The sequence below is a fragment of the Trachemys scripta genome, chromosome 1 (genome assembly GCF_013100865.1).
Source record: "Trachemys scripta elegans isolate TJP31775 chromosome 1, CAS_Tse_1.0, whole genome shotgun sequence".
Lineage (NCBI taxonomy): Eukaryota > Metazoa > Chordata > Testudines > Emydidae > Trachemys > Trachemys scripta.
In genome coordinates, this window is record NC_048298.1 from 290,513,276 (window position 1) to 290,531,423 (window position 18,148).

At 39.3% G+C, this 18,148-nt stretch overlaps 2 long non-coding RNA genes across 12 annotated transcripts in view; one reads left to right on the plus strand and one right to left on the minus strand.

Annotated features, from left to right (window-relative positions):
- LOC117870988 overlaps positions 1–18,148 on the minus strand; it is an 82,176-nt gene that overhangs the window by 15,401 nt on the left and 48,627 nt on the right. For 4 of the 7 annotated variants that reach the window (XR_004644105.1, XR_004644106.1, XR_004644109.1 and 1 more), the window contains one exon: positions 2,833–2,925. This is a non-coding gene — a long non-coding RNA (uncharacterized LOC117870988). Of the gene's footprint in view, positions 1–2,832; positions 2,926–9,543; positions 9,700–10,523; positions 10,577–18,148 lie in introns of those variants that run through there. The other 3 variants (XR_004644108.1, XR_004644103.1, XR_004644104.1) reach the window with 3 other exon arrangements.
- Positions 9,764–18,148, plus strand: part of LOC117870990 — a 62,461-nt gene continuing 54,076 nt past the window's right edge. For 2 of the 5 annotated variants that reach the window (XR_004644111.1, XR_004644113.1), the window contains exons 1-2: positions 9,764–9,978; positions 14,779–14,868. This is a non-coding gene — a long non-coding RNA (uncharacterized LOC117870990). Of the gene's footprint in view, positions 9,979–14,778; positions 14,869–17,974; positions 18,098–18,148 lie in introns of all 5 variants that reach the window. The other 3 variants (XR_004644110.1, XR_004644112.1, XR_004644115.1) reach the window with 3 other exon arrangements.

The window sequence follows — 18,148 nt, forward strand, 5'->3', positions numbered from 1 at the left end:
ATCAGAGTTTTCAAACAATGGGTGATTTTACATGTGTTGTAATAACTAGGCACAAGTTAAATAATTTTCATGAAGTAGATATGCAGCTATCCATTTCAATTGACTTAGAAAAGCAAGAGAAGACTATAAAGAACACATAGGAAAATTGACACAGTAATCTGCAACAGCTCTTTTAGAGAGTTATGATCTATTATATGAGTATGTGTTGTCAGCTCTCAAAACTATTGTTTAGCCAACATGTCTGTATAGTTTTGTGTACACACCTAGAGTAGGAATAATAAAAATGGTCACAAAATGTTACACATTTGTAGGTTTGTAAAAAAGTAAATCTTGTGCATTTTTATTCCTTTCACCTTCAATTACTATTAGATAATTAAGACTAATTAAAAAAGTTATGTTTAAATGCCCACACCAATTCTTTTTAAGGGCCCCTCATTGCAGTCCTTATTCAGGCAAAACTCCCAATTGTAGTCAACAGGAGTTTTGCCTAAGTAAGGATTGCAGCAGTCAAACTTAAGTGTGAGAAAAAAACACACCTTCCATCCCTCTAGACAGTCACTATACTCTCTTTTGGGCTGTGAATTATATAGACCAAGTTTCAGTATGGAAAATTTCTAGAACAAATCAAGAGCTGAAAAGTGGATTTTATAATGAAAATTGACAACTTTATTTAAAGTAGCAGCCCTGTGTGATATTTGAGCTTGTAAGTTAGTAAGTCTTCTGAGTAAGTGTGTTGGTACATATTTTAATTCCTCATTTTGAGGCAACTCCCCCAAAATATTACTATATTTCAAAACTATCCATTTAAGGAAATCAAGTATTTCGAACAAATATTAAAAAACAAAGGATTGCAACTATTAAGGCCATGATCCTTCAATTTTTACTCATGGCAGCCTTTAGCACTATTTGTGTGTCTAAAAGTTTGCAGTATTAGGCCCTAAATTTACAATAATCCTTTAGATTCCTGGTTAAAATCTAGACAGTATATTTCCCTTCAAAATATTACATTAGAAATACCCTCAACGTTAGTCAGACTGAGGAATACCTTATCAAATTTTCACCTTTTAAATTTGTAACAAGGGAATTTTAGATAGATTTGGCTACCGATATAATTCTGATTTTCATTAACAGGATTGCAATAGCTTTTGCACAGAAAAATATGAGCACAAACAAAATTATTAAAATGAATGCAAAGTCCTTATATTCTTAGAGAACTGGAAACTCAAATTATTCATAACTGAACAGTACCCACTGAATCAAGAACAGAGGTTCTGAATAGCTTCTAAAGTTTAAAAACTTTGCATGTTATGCAAATTATCCCAAACAGGAGTATTAATAATAATCCCAATAAAATAGTAATTTTGGGGGGTTTGTTTTATTCTAATAGAGATTTAAAAAAATTCACTACCTATTTACAATAAAATAAACAAGGTGGTGGGTTTATCAAAATATAAAGTTATGCTCTAGTCCAAATTTATTTACATTTTATATTTTGTGTGTATTCAAGGTTTTGGTTTTCAGATGTTAATTTTATGTAGAAGGCTTTCAGTACCTACAAAATGGTCATACTATATCGAATATTTCCCACACATTCTTTAAGAAAAAAATATTTCCTAAAATATTGTTACAATAAAAGGTGTATTATTGCTGACCACTTGCAATCCTTCAACCAGATTTGAAATTAGCTACCGAATTAAGGCTAGATATATTTTACACATCTATGGATTTGCTGGAGCTTTTTCAGGTACAGTCAGCAATTGTATGGGCTTATTGCAGCTTTTAAAAGAAAAGTTTGTATCTTACATTTTGGTACAATTATTTTCTGCAAAGATATATACATTTTAAAAGGCAGTAAGATTTGATTAAGGCTAAAAGCTCTATACCAGCTGAATACTCAAATTGCTAATGTCACACACAATATGTTCATAAAATTAGTTTTTGCCACAATGCATTTTATGACAGAGATAAAGTCTTTAAATTTCTAGTGCTCTGTTTAGTGTTTAAACATAAATTTGTTTGGTCTTAGTGCAATTACTTTTTAAATTTCAGTTGTTTATTTTAATGGTTAGCTGAGATTATTCATATACAAGTAGAGAGGTCTTGATTACTTTGAGTGGATTTCTCAGTTTCAACCAAATTACCACTTAGTGCAAAGCAAGACTTGCAAGATGAGTACTGTATATTCTATGTTTATTATTGTTAAATAATTCATTGTTTTACTGTATAATACTTAAATATTTATTGATAGGCTCCAAGATAAATTAAAATTTCTGATAACTCTTTATATAGGTGGGGTTTGAAAACAAATTTTGCAAATTCTATACTGCTTTAATTGTGAAGTGGCTAGTTATTAATAACTTTAAAAAATAATTTTGTACAGTACATTTAAATGCACTCAGCTAGTTCTCCATTCTTCTTTCACACACACTATTGACAACAGAATAAAATTACTTAAAAATAACTATTGTATCATCCATTACTATTATTATTTTGCATTAGCAGTAGTAATTCCCAATACAAGAATATGAGAACAACACTATATGGAGAATTTATGTAACTCCAATAAGCAAGACAGTTGCAAGCTCAGCTTTTTGTACATATTTTGGCCACTTAACACACTGACTGTCTTCAGAGGGAAATGGAGACTGTTTTTTTATTTAGTCTTAAAACTTAACAGAGCGAATGTGAAGAAGAATAACTTCAGCAAACAGAAAATCTTTAATCCAGTATAAAACAGTCTCACTATGCATAAACCAAAGAAGTCCTATTACTACAAGCATTTTTAAAAATAAAGAGCATCTGAAATATGTGAAATGTTAATATGATATATACCATTCTCATGCTCCATCAGCTTCCCAGAGAGAATTTTTCAATCACAGAAGTAAGTTGTTCTCCAGAATCAGCTCTCTATTGAAAGGTCAAAACCTGCAATAAAAATGTCATGTATTATAACATATTTCCGACACCCACAGTTTCATGGTTGATCCCCAAACATAGATGTAGGTCACCAAGTTGACCCTCACTTTGTCTATGTTAAGGAAAACCCTAATTTTAAAAACACACACACACAAAAAACCCAAACTGACTTGATTAGAAACACCTGTGATATGCTTCTTTATTATCAGTAGCCTCCTGAAACAAATCAGATTAGTATGTTTCTGCTTTCATTCTCCCTATAATGTATTCTTGTGGGAAGTAAGGGGGAGAAAGAGTGGGAGGGGAGAAAAAGAATTAAACAGTTAACTATAAACATTTAACAATTAACGTGTGCGCTGTGATACTTCCTGAAATCCGCTACTGACTTTTATCAAGAAGTGTTTAGCATGTAGTGCTTTCTTTAAAACAGTTTTTAGCCCACTTTTTTCAAGACATCAGCAGTACAATCAACATTTTTAACAAGGAGGAATTGTATAAACACAATAAATTACTCTATAGCATCTAATGGAATTGTATAGTATTGCAGTCACACACATTTTAAAGGGGGGGAGAGGGGGAAATGTGACCATGGAATTTATTGGATAAAAACAAGGCAAAAACCTGATAAAGATGGTCACTTCAAATATTTACAGGAAAAAACTGTGAATTAATATAGCCAAATGCTCAGATTTATTTAGCTTTTGTACTATAGGTGCTATGACAAGAAACATCCTAACTAAGTCTAATAAATAAGCAGCAGATGATTAGATCTGGTCACCTGTTTACAAATATTTTCAATATATTTGCTCTTTACTCCTTAACTGTATTTTCAAGTTTTATTAAAGACAACGATAGTATTTTGAATAAGGTTAACTTGCTTTTATTGTAAAAATGCGTTTTTCTTTACCTCTATTCCTCTTCCCCAATACATCTTCACTACTCCCACCCTTTTAAGCACAAATAATTTGGAAAAAATATCCAGCCAAAAAAATATTTCTTTTGTTGATTTTTTTTCTAAAAAAAATTATAGTAATATAATCATTTACTATGTTAAATGTTAAGTTTGAAGCTAAACATATTCCTATTATCACAAAAGAAATTTAAAATCACGATCAAGATATTTTTCTATGTCCAAATCTTAACCCAATTGGACATTTCTTACTAGATAAACAAATTAGTGGATTTTTGACTCAATTCTCAAAGTTAATAATAATCTATATTTACAATGGGTACACTTACCAGCCTTTAGAAACTAAATAGCTAAAAATATATATATTTTTGCCACTTTCAGTAGTGGTTTCCTTTAGACATTAATAAAGACCACAGAGAGTCATTGCTATTTTTTTCAGTTTCAAGTAAAATGGAGATTATATCTTGATTTTGAATAAGTCTTCTTTGGAAATGCTTTAGTATTTAGTAAAAGCTATATATTTTTATTTATACACCATTTGTGTGTATACACAATAATAAATGGGGACATACTTGTACTCTAGTTATTCTGAACTGCTAAAATTTTAAAAAACTGTTCAGAATTAAAGAAAGATTTTAAAGTCTATTATTACTTTCCACAAGTAGAAACTAGCTTTTAAAGGTACAACTACAGTGAACTCCAATTAGACACAAATATTAGTCAATTAAAAATAGTCAAAGTTAAAACATAACTGAATTAGAAGTGAAGTTACATTAGCCACCTCCAATCTTCATGCAAGACTGATGGAAGTTGTCATACGAAAATAAATAAAGTTGAGAACTAACTTATTTCTCAGAATTATAGACTCATTAAATCTCTAAGGTATAGACCTACCCAAATGTTTCTTTTAGCAGAATTACACTTAAAAAAAAATTACAATAAAGGGTTAAACAAATCAATACAGGCATTGATTTAAGTTATATTAAACAAAGACAGAAGGTTTAAACTAAGCCAATTCTTACCATTTCAGAAATATAGTGTACCACACAAAATTATGAAAATATTTTCATGATAATATAGAGTTAAAAAGAAAAGAAGTTCAAGTTTGATAGGTACTAAGACAGTGACTACTCAGCAATTCTATAGAGCAAGTGCCAATAATTCACAAAATAAACAAAACTGCAAACCGACTTTTTCATTTAGGTTTAAATTTAGACAACTTTCATATCCCTGTTTTTTGTCTCACCTTTCCCTCAATATTTGTAGATACTTACTATTATTTCTATCTTAAAAAAAATGCATTACTAGTTGAGTCAAAAATTAAATAACTTACTTCTAAACTAAAGTAGTGTGTAAAGAGTCAAAGAAATGTAATATACTATGTATAAAAATAAAGTGATTTTGTACAGCTTGGTCCAAACAAAAAATTAATATTATTAATAGGAAAGGTAGTATTTTTTTCTGACCACCGGTTCTAGCGCAAGATTATTATTATTAGCTATTTAGAACTTGCAAATAGATGCATAGAGAATATATCCAAAATATATGTATATACTTTAAAAAAAAGCGATTTTCTGTTTTTTAAAAATTTTACTATCAAATATTCATTTCAATTCGGACAGAAAAGCCTGAATTTTATTCCTTATAGCTTCCACTGATAGCCAAAAAAGTCTAAGATGCTCTACCTTTGACAATTTGTGATGAAATGAGTAATGAATGTAATTACTGAAATGATTAGTAATTGGCTTTGGAAAATCCCCCTGTATCTAAGAAAGCAAATACCTCCAGCATATGCAGAGACTATAATTTTAAGTTTCCCAGTTCCTTTTAAATATAGTTTAATTTTTCCTATCTCAAATATTAAAAAATAGTAAGTTGTTACAAAAACAGACCATTACATTACTATTCTGTACATAAAAATAGGAAGTGAGTGTGTATAATATATATATACACACACACAAAACACTCCAGATTTTTTTTTTGATACACCTGTTAGAACAGCCTTATGACATCCAATATGGGTAACATAAATTTTCCCTGAGGAGTGTACCTATAGGCAGGTAGCATGTATGCAGTTCAAGCAATATATAACTACAAATTCTAATGTATCCTAATACAGAAAGTAACAATTAACTTAAGGAAATTAAAACTATTAAGTTTAGAAATAAGTTTTCCTCTATAGCTTTGTATTTCACATGGAACAGTAAGAAGTCTCGAGTCTATTAAGCTTAAAAAAAAGAAAAAAAAAAAAAAAAAAAAAGAAAACCCCAAAGAGGACAGATGGTATATTCTAACTTTAATATATAGCTAACTAAAATATTCTATCTTAAAATGTTGCTACAATAGATTTCCAATACAATACAAAAATATCAGTAAAAGCTACCCACGTAATTCCAAATTACTAGGAAATAGTCCTTTTTATTTATTAAAAGAAGTTTCTTCGATCTCCAGTACATTTACACTTGCAAAAAACAAACAAAACAAACAAACAAACAAACAACAAAAACACGCTGTAACTCTTGGGAAGTTTCAGTGCAACTTTAGCTTTTAACAGGACAACTGTAGCATATTTGAAAAGTTTTTCTGAGAGCCAAAATAACTGAACAGGCTTAATAGAAACAAATTTATGAAGAGGATACTGATTATGTTTCATGACAAAATTATAAGCAATAATCTGATCACAAATGCATAATTATAACCTTCATTTATGGGTCTAGTGTAAATACATGTTTATTACAACTACAAATATATTTAGAGGAAATATCAAATCAATCTTTTCTAAGGCCAAGTAAACCTCAGTTAATGTTTGACATTTTAACTAAGGTGAAAAATGCAAGCAGTCCTATGAGGTTCAATTTAAACTAAGTGAATTTCTCAAATACATTAAATGAGTAAATCAAGTATCAGGAAACCTATATAAATTACATAAATGCGCACTGTATAATGATATCAGATTGCTTGCTGCTTTCTTTTTAGCCACACCCACTTTTATATCATTATAAAAAATGGAAATAGTAAAGTTCTGAAATAAAAATGGAGCTAAAAAGAAATCACTGTTTGATGTAGTTAAATATCGAATAAGTACAAATATTTTAATTATAGAAGACTATAACAAAGCATATGTATGCTATGTACTTGAATGTCAGAGAATGAAAAAGCATACGCACCTGTACAATACTTACCTGTTCTGTTTTATAAATTAACTATGAGTCAGGACAGTTATTTCCTTGAAAGTGAAAGTCAGTGTTTATAAGTTTACTTCCATTGCTGAATAGTGTAAATCTGTTCAAATACTGATATTTTAAAAAGTATACACTCAGCTACAAAGAAACAGTTTTGTGCACATTCCCGCATAAAGTATTAAAAATGTTTCTTAAAACAGTTAAGTAGTAATCGTGTACCTCCAAAGAAATAAATGATAAAATGTCATAAGGTATTATTAGCATCACAATTTAACAGATTAAACTTAAATTTCTAGCTATGAGGATTTAATGATAAACTAGAGACAAACTAAGAGTAACTGTAGCTGAATAGATAGACTAATAGTCTGATTTGTATACTGGATTTAAAAACTGAGAAAACCCCAGGGTTCACAATAAGAATGTGTTCTTAAACTATTGTATTTCTGCCTTACACAGAAAATACCTTGAATCCAGCTAACATGCTAAGTTTTGTATTTCACTTTAAGGCTACAAGCCTTCAGCCATGTACATAGAAATCCTTTGTACAGCACTTCTGCACCCCAACTCTTCTGTACGTCCCTCCTCCTACGTTACTCTATTAACTCATTATTTTCGGTGCAGAGGGTGCTAAGTAAAACGCACATACTCTTGGCATTAACCAGAGTGGATAGATGCGCGCGCGGGGGGTTGGGGGGGGGGGTGTAGAGCGAGAGAAGCGGAGAAATCCTATGACCCAGTCCAACCTTCAAGCCCCAGTAATGCGTTCATGCAGCCAATCAGGGGGACCATATACTCGGTCCAGTATTTTCTGAAGTGGCACATAAATGAGGGCCCGATCCTGAATTCACTGCGCACCCAACGCTCCCATGGATTCAATGGGGGTTCTCGGTGCTCAAGTAAAGTAGACTAATGCCCTGAGATCTAGCAGGATTCGGGGAAATATTCATACGTTTTCTGCATCTGAGAAAGGTTCTGGCGGCCGAAAGCGAATAGGGAAGTAGGCAGAGGAATAAAAGTAGCGCTAGAAATTGTATCTGGGAAGGAGCCAGATGGTCTGCCTGTTTCTGAATCTGCAGTGCTGTACGTTAGCTTATCTGCCCCCTGTACATTATTACCCCCCCCACTCCCACCAAGTAACTGCTGCAACAAAAAGATGTCTTTCTTGTGTGTGCGCAACTATGAAGCGTGAGCGCCCACGCCAAATCCAGTCCCGAGAGGGTTAAATAGCGTCGTGGAGGAAAAGGCACAGTGTCACATATTATGTGTATGTAACGGGGTAATCGCTCATCACATACACTGCGAGAGTGAGCCCACTAAATATCACCATAAGCACAAATACTCATAACCTAGGAGAGACCGAGAACCGCTGCCCACCGAGAACTGACATAGAAACAGCCACCAAAAAAATAGCTAAGCCAATGACAAATAGCGACCCGGGTGACAGAGACGGAGAATTTAGTAGGCGGAGAAGAGATGGTGAATGGCCACTTCTAATCACAGTATTAGGCTACGCTGCCTATGGGAACGATATTTACTCATTTTGCGGGGATGGAGGAAGAGAAGGCGAAAAGCACCTACAAATAACTGGTACAATTCAAACGGCCCCAAATTACGTTTTCTCTTTGAGCTCGGGAAGGAAACTCGCGTGTTAATGTTCAAAACAATTAGCCCTGGGTAATATACGACTAAAAGCGCGTTGGTCCTTCGTTATGAGCCAAAGGGACGGAGATGATAAATGCGATAGCGAGCGGCAGCACAACCGTCACCCAGGGCTCTGCTAAAGGCGGCTTCGAGATCGTGACACGGGAAATTACGATCTTAAAAAGTGCGAGGCTGAGAGAGCTCCGAGACAGAGGAGTCAACCTGCCTCCATCGAAAGGAGACGGGGGGGGGAGGGGGGCGAGGGAAAAGAGGGGCTATTCGGGGGGCCCTAATCCGGGTTACAAACCCTGGGGGGCGGGAGGCTGAGAGAGGGGAGCCCTGCTGGCTGCTGCAGAACAGTGGAACCAGCAATCGCTGTATCCCGAGCACTCTCCGGGCTGCCCCGCAATGCCCACGGCCACGGGGAACACAGCCTGTCACGTCAGGTCGCGGCAGAGGGGCGCCCACAGGGGGCTGGGAAGGCGCCCTCCGCTCGGGGTGCTCCGGGTCCCCAGCCTGCCTCTAACTTCCCTGCCCAGCTCTGCTTGGGGCTGAGCCGCTCCCAAAGGCGGGGGGAGGGGGGCACGAGCGCTATCGCAGACAGGGTCTCTGCCCGGGAGATGCTCCCTTCAGCCGCCCTGGGGCGGGGGTTACCTGAGAGAGGCGGGCGCTCCGGGCCCCGATCCTCCCAGGCTGGAGACTGACAGTGACAGATACGCTGAGGTGCCGCCGCTACCGCCGCCCTGCTCACCCCACTGCTGCCTCCGGGGCCGGGATCCCCACCGCTCGCTCCCCGACAGGGTTTCGGGTGGATTTTTCCCGGAGGCGGGACACGGGTCGACACCGTTAACCGGACAACACCCTCCCCCCGCGGCCGCTCCCTCCGGCTCTTACCGCCTGTGCAGGCGCCTCCTCGGGCCGCGGGTATTTTTGGCGGCGGTCTGCGCCCAGCCCAGCGGCCCCGCCAGCTCCGGCTCCCCCGCGGCAGCGATGCGATCGGGCATCACTCGAAAATGGCGCCGAAAGCGCAGGGCTCTTCATTCAAATTCGTTAGAGCCAGCCCCGCTGCCCCGGGGCATGCCGGGAACGGGGGGGGGGAGTGAGGGGGAGAGCCGCTCGCGCTGAGGCAGCGCTACGGACCCGGCGCTGCTGTCAATAGCACCCCTCCCCCTCCCCACTGGCGCGCGCTCCACCCCCTCCCCGCTAGCGCGCGCTCCCGCACTAGCAACCCAACCGCCACTCGTGGGGGGGAGGGGGGAATGTCACCCAGAGCCCCAGACCCTGGGGAGAGAGACAGTCATTCACCATCAGCCCCATGGACTTGTCAAGGTAAAGGGGAGGCGAGAGGGGAGGCGGGGGAGGGAGACTCAGAGAGAGGAAGGGGGGGAGAGCAACATCGAGAAAGTTAAGCGCACCCGATAATAAACCAGTCCATCCCCAAGCCCATTGCCAGTGCAGCGCTCGCGTTACAGCCCGACCCCTTCCCCCCCCGAGCCAGGCCACGCAGAAGTTTGAGGCGCTCAGAGTAACTCGCCCCCATGGCACAGCTGTAGCCTGTGGGGCCCGATTCTGCCTTGGCCGCAGCAGCTCCCACAAGTCGGTTTACTTCAGCGCTGTATTTGGCCCAATTCTGCCCTCAGACACAGCTAGGCAGCTCTGCCTGAAGTGGACTGCAGCTGTGTGGGCCGGTCTGAGGGCACCGTTGGGCCCAGAGTATGTAACTAGCCACTGGACAGACTGCCTCCCTTCAATGTAGGCAAATTAAGATTTCCTTGGAAAGTGTTAGCTTTGGCATTTAACAAGGCTTAGCAATGTATATAGACTCTTTCGTCATCGAGCCACTTAATAAACATTGACTAAACATGGTATCCCACCTGCTAGTTTGGTGTATCACTGTCCCCATTTTACAGATGGGGAAACTGAGATGGAGGTTGTGACTTGCTCAGGGCTGTGGAGGAAGGATAAGAAGTCAGGCCTGCTTGACTTTTAGTCCCCTGTGCAGACTACTAGACTACACTTGACTTTTAACTGTTTAAGGACTCTCTCCTGTGAGGGACCCCTGTGCTTGCAAAGAACCCATCCACTGCACTAGTGCAGAGTAGCTTGCAGGGTCAGGGGCCGGGCCTCAAATTATAACTTTAATGGAAAAGTATTGTAAGATATTTTATGTAACTTCTTTTCTTTCCTTAAGAAAAAAGATTAAATAAGCAAGGCCCTGATCCTGCAAACACTTGTTTACATACCTAACTTTGGGACAGATTTCCAAAGGCACAATGGGAGTTAGGTGCCATACTCCCATTGACTTTTATAATCTTTGAAAATTTTTCCCTTCATGTATGTGAGTGAGTCCATTAAGCTCAGCAAAACTATTCACAGGTATAAAGGTTTGTAAGCTGAGGGCCTAATATTTCTACTGATTTCACTGCACACTTCTAGAGCTGTGTGGTCAAAACTGTGCAGTTCTGGAACTTCACAGTGAAATGGCAGTGCAAAAATAACACAAATAATCACATAACTAACATTGCCATTATGTAGAGAGACCTGAAGAAGAGCTCTCTGTAAGCTCGAAAGCTTGTCTCTTTCACCAACAGAAGTTGGCCCAATAAAAGATATTACTACCTCACCTATGTTGTCTCTCTGATATCCTGGGACCAACATGACTACAACAACATTGCATACATTGATATTCTGTGTTTAATTTATTACATTGTCCTTCAAACTTAGTGGAAATGTTATATAGTACATTGCAAAAGTGATTTTTAAATGTTTATATCCTTTCCCTCTAATTATCTTTGAAACAAGTTCACAATAAGCACTAGCCCTCTGAAAAACTTCAACTTGTAAAGTTTAGCTATTTTAAATTGTGTTCAAAAATAAATAATTAATCACTTTATAGCAGTAAAGATACATATATATTTTCACCCTTAATTTACTAAAAGATTAGTGAAAATCAAACTTTCAAAAAAAATGACCTTTGAACTGATACTTTATCAAAAATTTCAGTTTCAATGAGAGCAGTGAAAGAAAAACTATAGTACTGTCTATACCATTTGTATGTGTTTAGTTTATACACAATGATTCATAGTCAAAACATCCTAGACATCATTTTTCTATTAATAACCATTTTTTAACTATAAAGCAAAAACAGTATATAAGGAAAAGGTGTACCATGGAGATCTGACAGCCTACACAACAGGTTGTAATTGCTCTGGTCTGTAGTGTGAATTATGGTGTTGTCAATCATAACTTTATAGTTAAGGTTTCACCAAGATTGTAGCTAAAGTGAGATTTTGTATCCCCTAATGTCTAATCATTGCCCTCAGATTTAGACTCCTTACTTAACATGCTTAGGCCCCTATTCTGTAAAGATTTTAGGCACATAGCTAACTTTATGCACTGTGAGTAGTCCCATTGACTTTAATAATCATATACTTTCTATATAAGGTTTTGCAAGATCAGGGCCATAGACTAACATCCTACTTGAATTTTTTAGATTATTTCATATAAAGGCAGAAACTTCCATTTGAAACTTTAAAAAAATAAACACTTCCTGAAATTTTGCTCTCTTTGGCTTTTTTTGGCTCTCTCTAACAAGCATTTAGATCTCCAAGACACTTAGAAATACAGTCATTCACTAGTATCTCACTAGATCTCAAATCTAAGATCACTAGTGAAACTTACATTTAAAAAAAGTTATTCTCATTATTACTTATAAATGAACAGATCTGCACAAATAGAAACCAGTGGAAGATGTCTTGATTTCTTAATTACTTCCATTGATCTCAGTGGGGTATCGAGTCAAATATTGTACAATTACAATTATTTAAATATCAAAATTGTTAACTACTTAACTGCTGATCACAGCGTATAAGAAAGGAAAGGGATGATCGTATTATGAAGATGTATGCAATTTACAGTGAGTGATGTCAATTCTGGTGTCACAATTGGGAGTCATTTGGGAGAGTATCACCACCCTCCTCGCCTCAATTTGACCAGTGAAGTTAAAGGGAAGAACAGAGCCTAGGGGGGTCTCTGAGCTGCCAAGGGACAGCCAATACCCAAATCCTTACCTTGAGCAGGCCAGGTCCCCCAATATCAGCAGGGGCTTGGTCTGCTATCGGTGATGAATGTCAGGCCAAGCAGCTTCCTCTCTGACTATAATGGCTACCTTTGCTGGATGCTGTCTGCAGACTCAGATGCACATTATTGCATCAATTACCCTTGGTTCACGTTTTTAAGATTTTTTTCACAACCATGAAGGTTAGACACTTTTGTCTGTAATGAACGTTGAGATTCTGTCATTATCACGTAATACTTGGAGCCAGGGCCTTAGACACTTGTCTATAGTTCCTGCATCTTAATAATCCAGTGGGTGTATCCAAATCCCACTAAGGGGTGCCAAGCCTGAGGAGCTCAGCAGAACACGTATGAACAGATTTGAACACCTGCACAATGTATTGTGAGTGGCATCTCATTTTGGTATCCCAAATGGGCAGAACTTAGGTTGTGGGTGGAGCTTGGGGGATTCCCCGCTGCCCAATTTGAGCCCTGCCTTGCCCAGCTTGTCTCTCTATCTCATCTACTCTTGATGTCAATCTATGCCAAAAAATTAAAAATTCTGCAAAATTATGCAAGTTTTATTTGTCAATAAATAAATGCAGAGGCTTCAGCATGACAGTGGGGAGCACAGGCCATTGGCCGCACGAAAGTGGGAGATCACCCTGCAGCCCCCACATACCTGGGACATGGACTCAGTGGTGAGGCTGCACCTGACCCTGACACAGCACAAGGCCTGGTCCTGCCCTAGAAACACCCTGGGCTGCCCCACTGCACCAGGCATACCAGGTGTGGGGAAGGCATGCTCAACCAGGCAGGATCCAAGTGTGGAGGAATCCAAATGTGGGGAGAGAGGATTCTGTGTGGGACAGTCTGGGTGCAGGCAGCTCAGTGGGGGGGTCTATGTGTGTGGGTGGGTCTGGATGCACAGAGGCTCATTGGTGGGCGGGTTCTAGGTGCAGAGGCAATGGGACTCTGCAGGGGCTTCCAGGTGATGGTGGTTGGGGCTCAGCAGAGGGGTCTGGGTGCTGGGGGAGTGGGCTTGGTGGGGTGGGGGTCTGGGTGCAGCTAGTTGGGGGCCTGAATGTGGGGGCTCAGGGTGGGGCAAGGGGTGGGGCATCAGGGTGGGGGTTTGAGTGCAGGGAGCTCAGTGGGGAGGTGGTCTGGGTGCAGGGATGGGGGTCCGGAGGCAGGGGATAGGGTGCAGGGGGGCTCCAGTTGCAGGGGTTGAGGTTCAGTGGGGTGGGGTTTGGGTATGGAGGGTTCTGGATTTACTGCGTGAGGCTTGGCAGGGGTCCTCTTACCACCCAGCCTCTACTTCCTACCATAGCCATCCAGTCTTCAGCTTACCTTGGCAAATTTAGGACCCATAACTCAGCACAGTTGCAGCTTCACTTGTGATAGCAGTGATAGAGGCTGTAGTGTAGATAAGACTTTGTTATACCACATCTACCCTTGTTTACTGGTAGTGTTGCAATGTTGGTGAATTAAAGGTCCTAAATTCACCAGTGTAGACATAATCAATGGAACTTCTCATGATAATACGCAATACACCAAGTAAAAAGTGTTTGCAGGACTGAGAAGTACATCTGTTTTGTAGACCTTCTTACAAATATTTTGTTTAAAAAATTGTAGCACATTTATACCTTGCCTCGCCTCTGAACTCTGAATAGCCAACCCTCAATTTCATTTTTTAGTCTTCCTACTGTCATGATTCTCTTAAGATAAGTACGAGCCATATGGGCAAGAAAGGCTGGGATAGTAGATAATGTTTTCAGCCCTCAGCTCATAGAGAGCCGAGTATTTCATTCTAAACCCCTGACATTGATCCTGAAATAGCTACTGGGCCCCCAAAGAGTAATGAAGCACATCCTCCTTTGTTGGGGCTAAGTAAAGAAGTGAGATGTTACTGAGCTTTGATTCCACAGTAGCATATCGATAAATCTGTCCAAATGTTGCTAGTTTTTAAATATCAATACACTTGCTGTTTTAATGTTTTTGTTATTAATTTAGCACTCCTGAAAGGTGCCAGTTTGGCATTTGTTGAAACTGAAGCCCTATATTTATCCATAGATTACTTTCAGGGGGCAGTGGTACAGCAGACTTCTCCACAGTGCCCTGCCAATGAGCTTCAACCCTGAACTGAAGAGAAAACATTTAACGGTGAGAAAGTAGTTTACTCTCCATGACTATTCAGTTCTTTCACTGGATGTTTTATTTTAGCAGTGATAGAACTTAGATGTATAGCAGTGGTCCAGCCCCTGTGCCGACCCTTTCCCCCAAGGCCCCACTCCTGTGTCGCCTCTTCCCCTCAAAACCCTGCCCCCCGCTCGCTCCTCTCCGCCCCATCTCCCCATCGCTAACCCTCACGGCTGGTAAATAGTGGGAGGGCATAGCCCTCCCTCTTTTAGAAGTGATGGGGCCATGGCCTCCTGGCCCTCCCCTGTTCTGGCACCCCTGCAGTGGTCTCCAAACTGTGGGGCATGCCCCAGGCCAGCCCCCACAGGGGGCAGGGAGGGAGTGCAACCCAGTTCCGCTCTGCCCCCTGCCCAGCTCTGGCCCAGCCACAGCTCCGCTCCACCCCCAGCCCAGTCCTGGCTCCAGCCTAGTTCTGTCCTCATTCCTTCTCCATCCCCATGCCAGCTCTGCCTCTAGCCCCAGCTCCTCCCCCATCCCCAGTTCTGCCCCCAGCTCTGCCTTCAGCCCAAGCTCCTCTGTTGAGCCAACTGTGCAGTAATGGAGGGGGAGCACAGACTCATCCCATTACTGGTAAGGGGGGACATGACAGGAAAAGTTTGGGCACCACAGATGTACAGAATGGTAATCACCAGGACCATTCTTCTTTCCTTTTTTGAAAATAGATATCGTAATTGTTTTTCTCAGTCTTTTATTACCTCCTCAGTTGTCCATGGCTTTGCAAAAATAATTGTCAGTGACACAATAACTTCTTTAGATATAATACCAACTTTAGGCCCTAATCCTGTAGACATTTATGGATGTGCTTAACTTTCCCCATGAGTAGTCTCATCAATAGAATGACTCACATGAATAAAGTTGAACATAAGTGCAAGTGTTCGAATTGCATTCTGCCTTGAATTCTGTATGGGTGAATTCCTGCATCTGAATGGAATGCCACTGAAATTAATGCAGGATTGGACACCTCTAATGTAAACTCTGTCTAGCATTTACTTACTCGCTTTTTGCTACCTAATCTGTTTCCTCCAAGCCTGGCTTAATTTAGGTTGTTCAATTGCGTCTCCAATTTCTCATTTCTAGTGTGCAGCCTGTAGGCCCTCACAGCATGCATCAACTTTTATTAAGTCTCACAATATCTCTGTAAAGTGCAAAGTATTATTTTATTATACCTATTTTACTGATGGGTAAAACAAAGCATAGAAAGATTAAGTGAATTGCCCAAGATCATCAGAAAAGGGCAGTGTAGGAATAGAATTTGAGAGTTAATCCTTCACTCTCCCCATTAATCTTCTTTGTAAAATATTGAGATTTAAATGTAGGGTTTTTGTATTTTTGCATTTATTTTAAGAATATTATTTATTTACGATTTTTATTTATTTTGCAAATTAATATAAAGCCTATTTTTTCAGTTTTCTGGATATGTTTCAGAATATTTCATCCATTTGTTTGCATTGCTCCAGAACAACATGCCTCCAGCAGTAAACTTGGTACTACTCCACAGTTTTAAATTGATTAGGAAAGGTGTGAAAATGATGACCAGAGGCTGAAAAATAAGGAGCAGTGTGATAAATTTCAGGATTTTTTGGAGTATAATTCAATGATTACATAAAAATGTTCTTTTTCCTTGTCTTGTTGGTAGAGAATAGTTTTAAACAGTGGTATGCAAAATGTGGTCCATAGGCTCCAGGTGATGGGCAGAGATAACAAGGAACCCGTGGCAAGCTGACAGTGTTCCAGATGATTTTTGGTATACTTATGAGATGGTGTCTCTGTGTCTTCTCTTTCTCTATGGTAGCAGTATCATAGAGTGAGGAGTAATGGAGAGCACCGCCTTCTTGGCTGCTTTCATGATTTCCACAGCTCCTTCTATCTCTGTGGTCCTGTTACCATAGAGATAGTAATATTGGAAAGATTAACCCTCTCCCAGCTAATTACACAATCTGTTTTGGAAGTGCAAGTGCAAGTAGGCATAGAGGACTGTGAGTCCCCTTAACAGTTAAGGCTGCAACCCTGTGTCAATAATTACTTTAGTATTAATGGTATCACTCACTGAATTAATTATCTTTCGCCAGAGGTAATTGCTGTGTTACAGTATATTCATTGTATTAAAACGAAGTTTTTATTTTTATATTTAACCAAAGAGAGACCAGGCAGTAATCCAACCTTTATGCTCAGAGCATAAAGAAATAACCAGGAACTCATTTATTTTTTAATGTGGATTTCACAGTTTGTTTCTTTTTGATTTCTCAGTAACTTTTTCTCTGGTTTTCATGAAACCAGATTCAGCAAAACTCTTAAATATGTGCATAATTTTAAGCACATAAGTAATCACATCCTGCTTCAGCAAAGCACTTAAGCCTGTGGTCAAGTCACACTGGCTTCAGTGGGACTTAAGCATAGGGGTGGAATTATTTATGATCTTAAAATTAAGCACATGCTTAAGGGTGGGATTTTCAAAAGCTCTCAGAATTGACCTCTCTCACTTCAATGGTTGCAGAGTTAGGTCAGTACTGGGTGCTTTTGAAAATTCTGCCTCAAATGCTTTGCTGAATTAGGGCCTTTGTTTCTTTTTTTGTTCCATCCCTTTTTCTCTCTTTAACTCACTTTCACTTCTTTGACACTTCTCACACACCCTGTTTCCTACTAACCTTTCCTCTTTCGCTCAGCTTCCTATTAACCTTTCCTCACTGACCATCCCCTGCCTTTCTTCCCTTTATGGGAGTTTTGTGGCTGCCACTACACTTTTTTCAGTTGGTGCCTTTTTCACTGGTTGCCTAAATCTAACTGCCATAGAACCTTTTGATTTCAACTCTGCCTCTTCTGCTAAGAAAACACAAGCCAAAAATGTTCAGCTACAGCAGAATAGTGAGGAAAAGAATATCAATGCATGTGTAATCTGTAAGAGGGCGAAGCAGGACATAAAAGATATAAAAAGTTATTTCACATAACAGAATTAAATGCTAGTTCTATGCAGTGACAGGAATTTCTGGTGGTTGTTTAATATCCATTGTCTTCTTAAAAAGTTAGTGCACATTGAAAATTGAATGAATGTGTATCACTGAACCTTTTTTAGGTCTGGGGAGAGGCTAAGTGGGAGTGGAAGAGAAGCAGGAAGTTACAGAGAAAGGGGTGAAGTGCAGTGCATTCTATAGGCCTGTTGCCTGTTAACTGCAGTCTTGGTGAATATCAAAAAAAGGTAATCTGAACTGCACGTCTGTTATTTTGCACCTTCATGAAGGGACATATA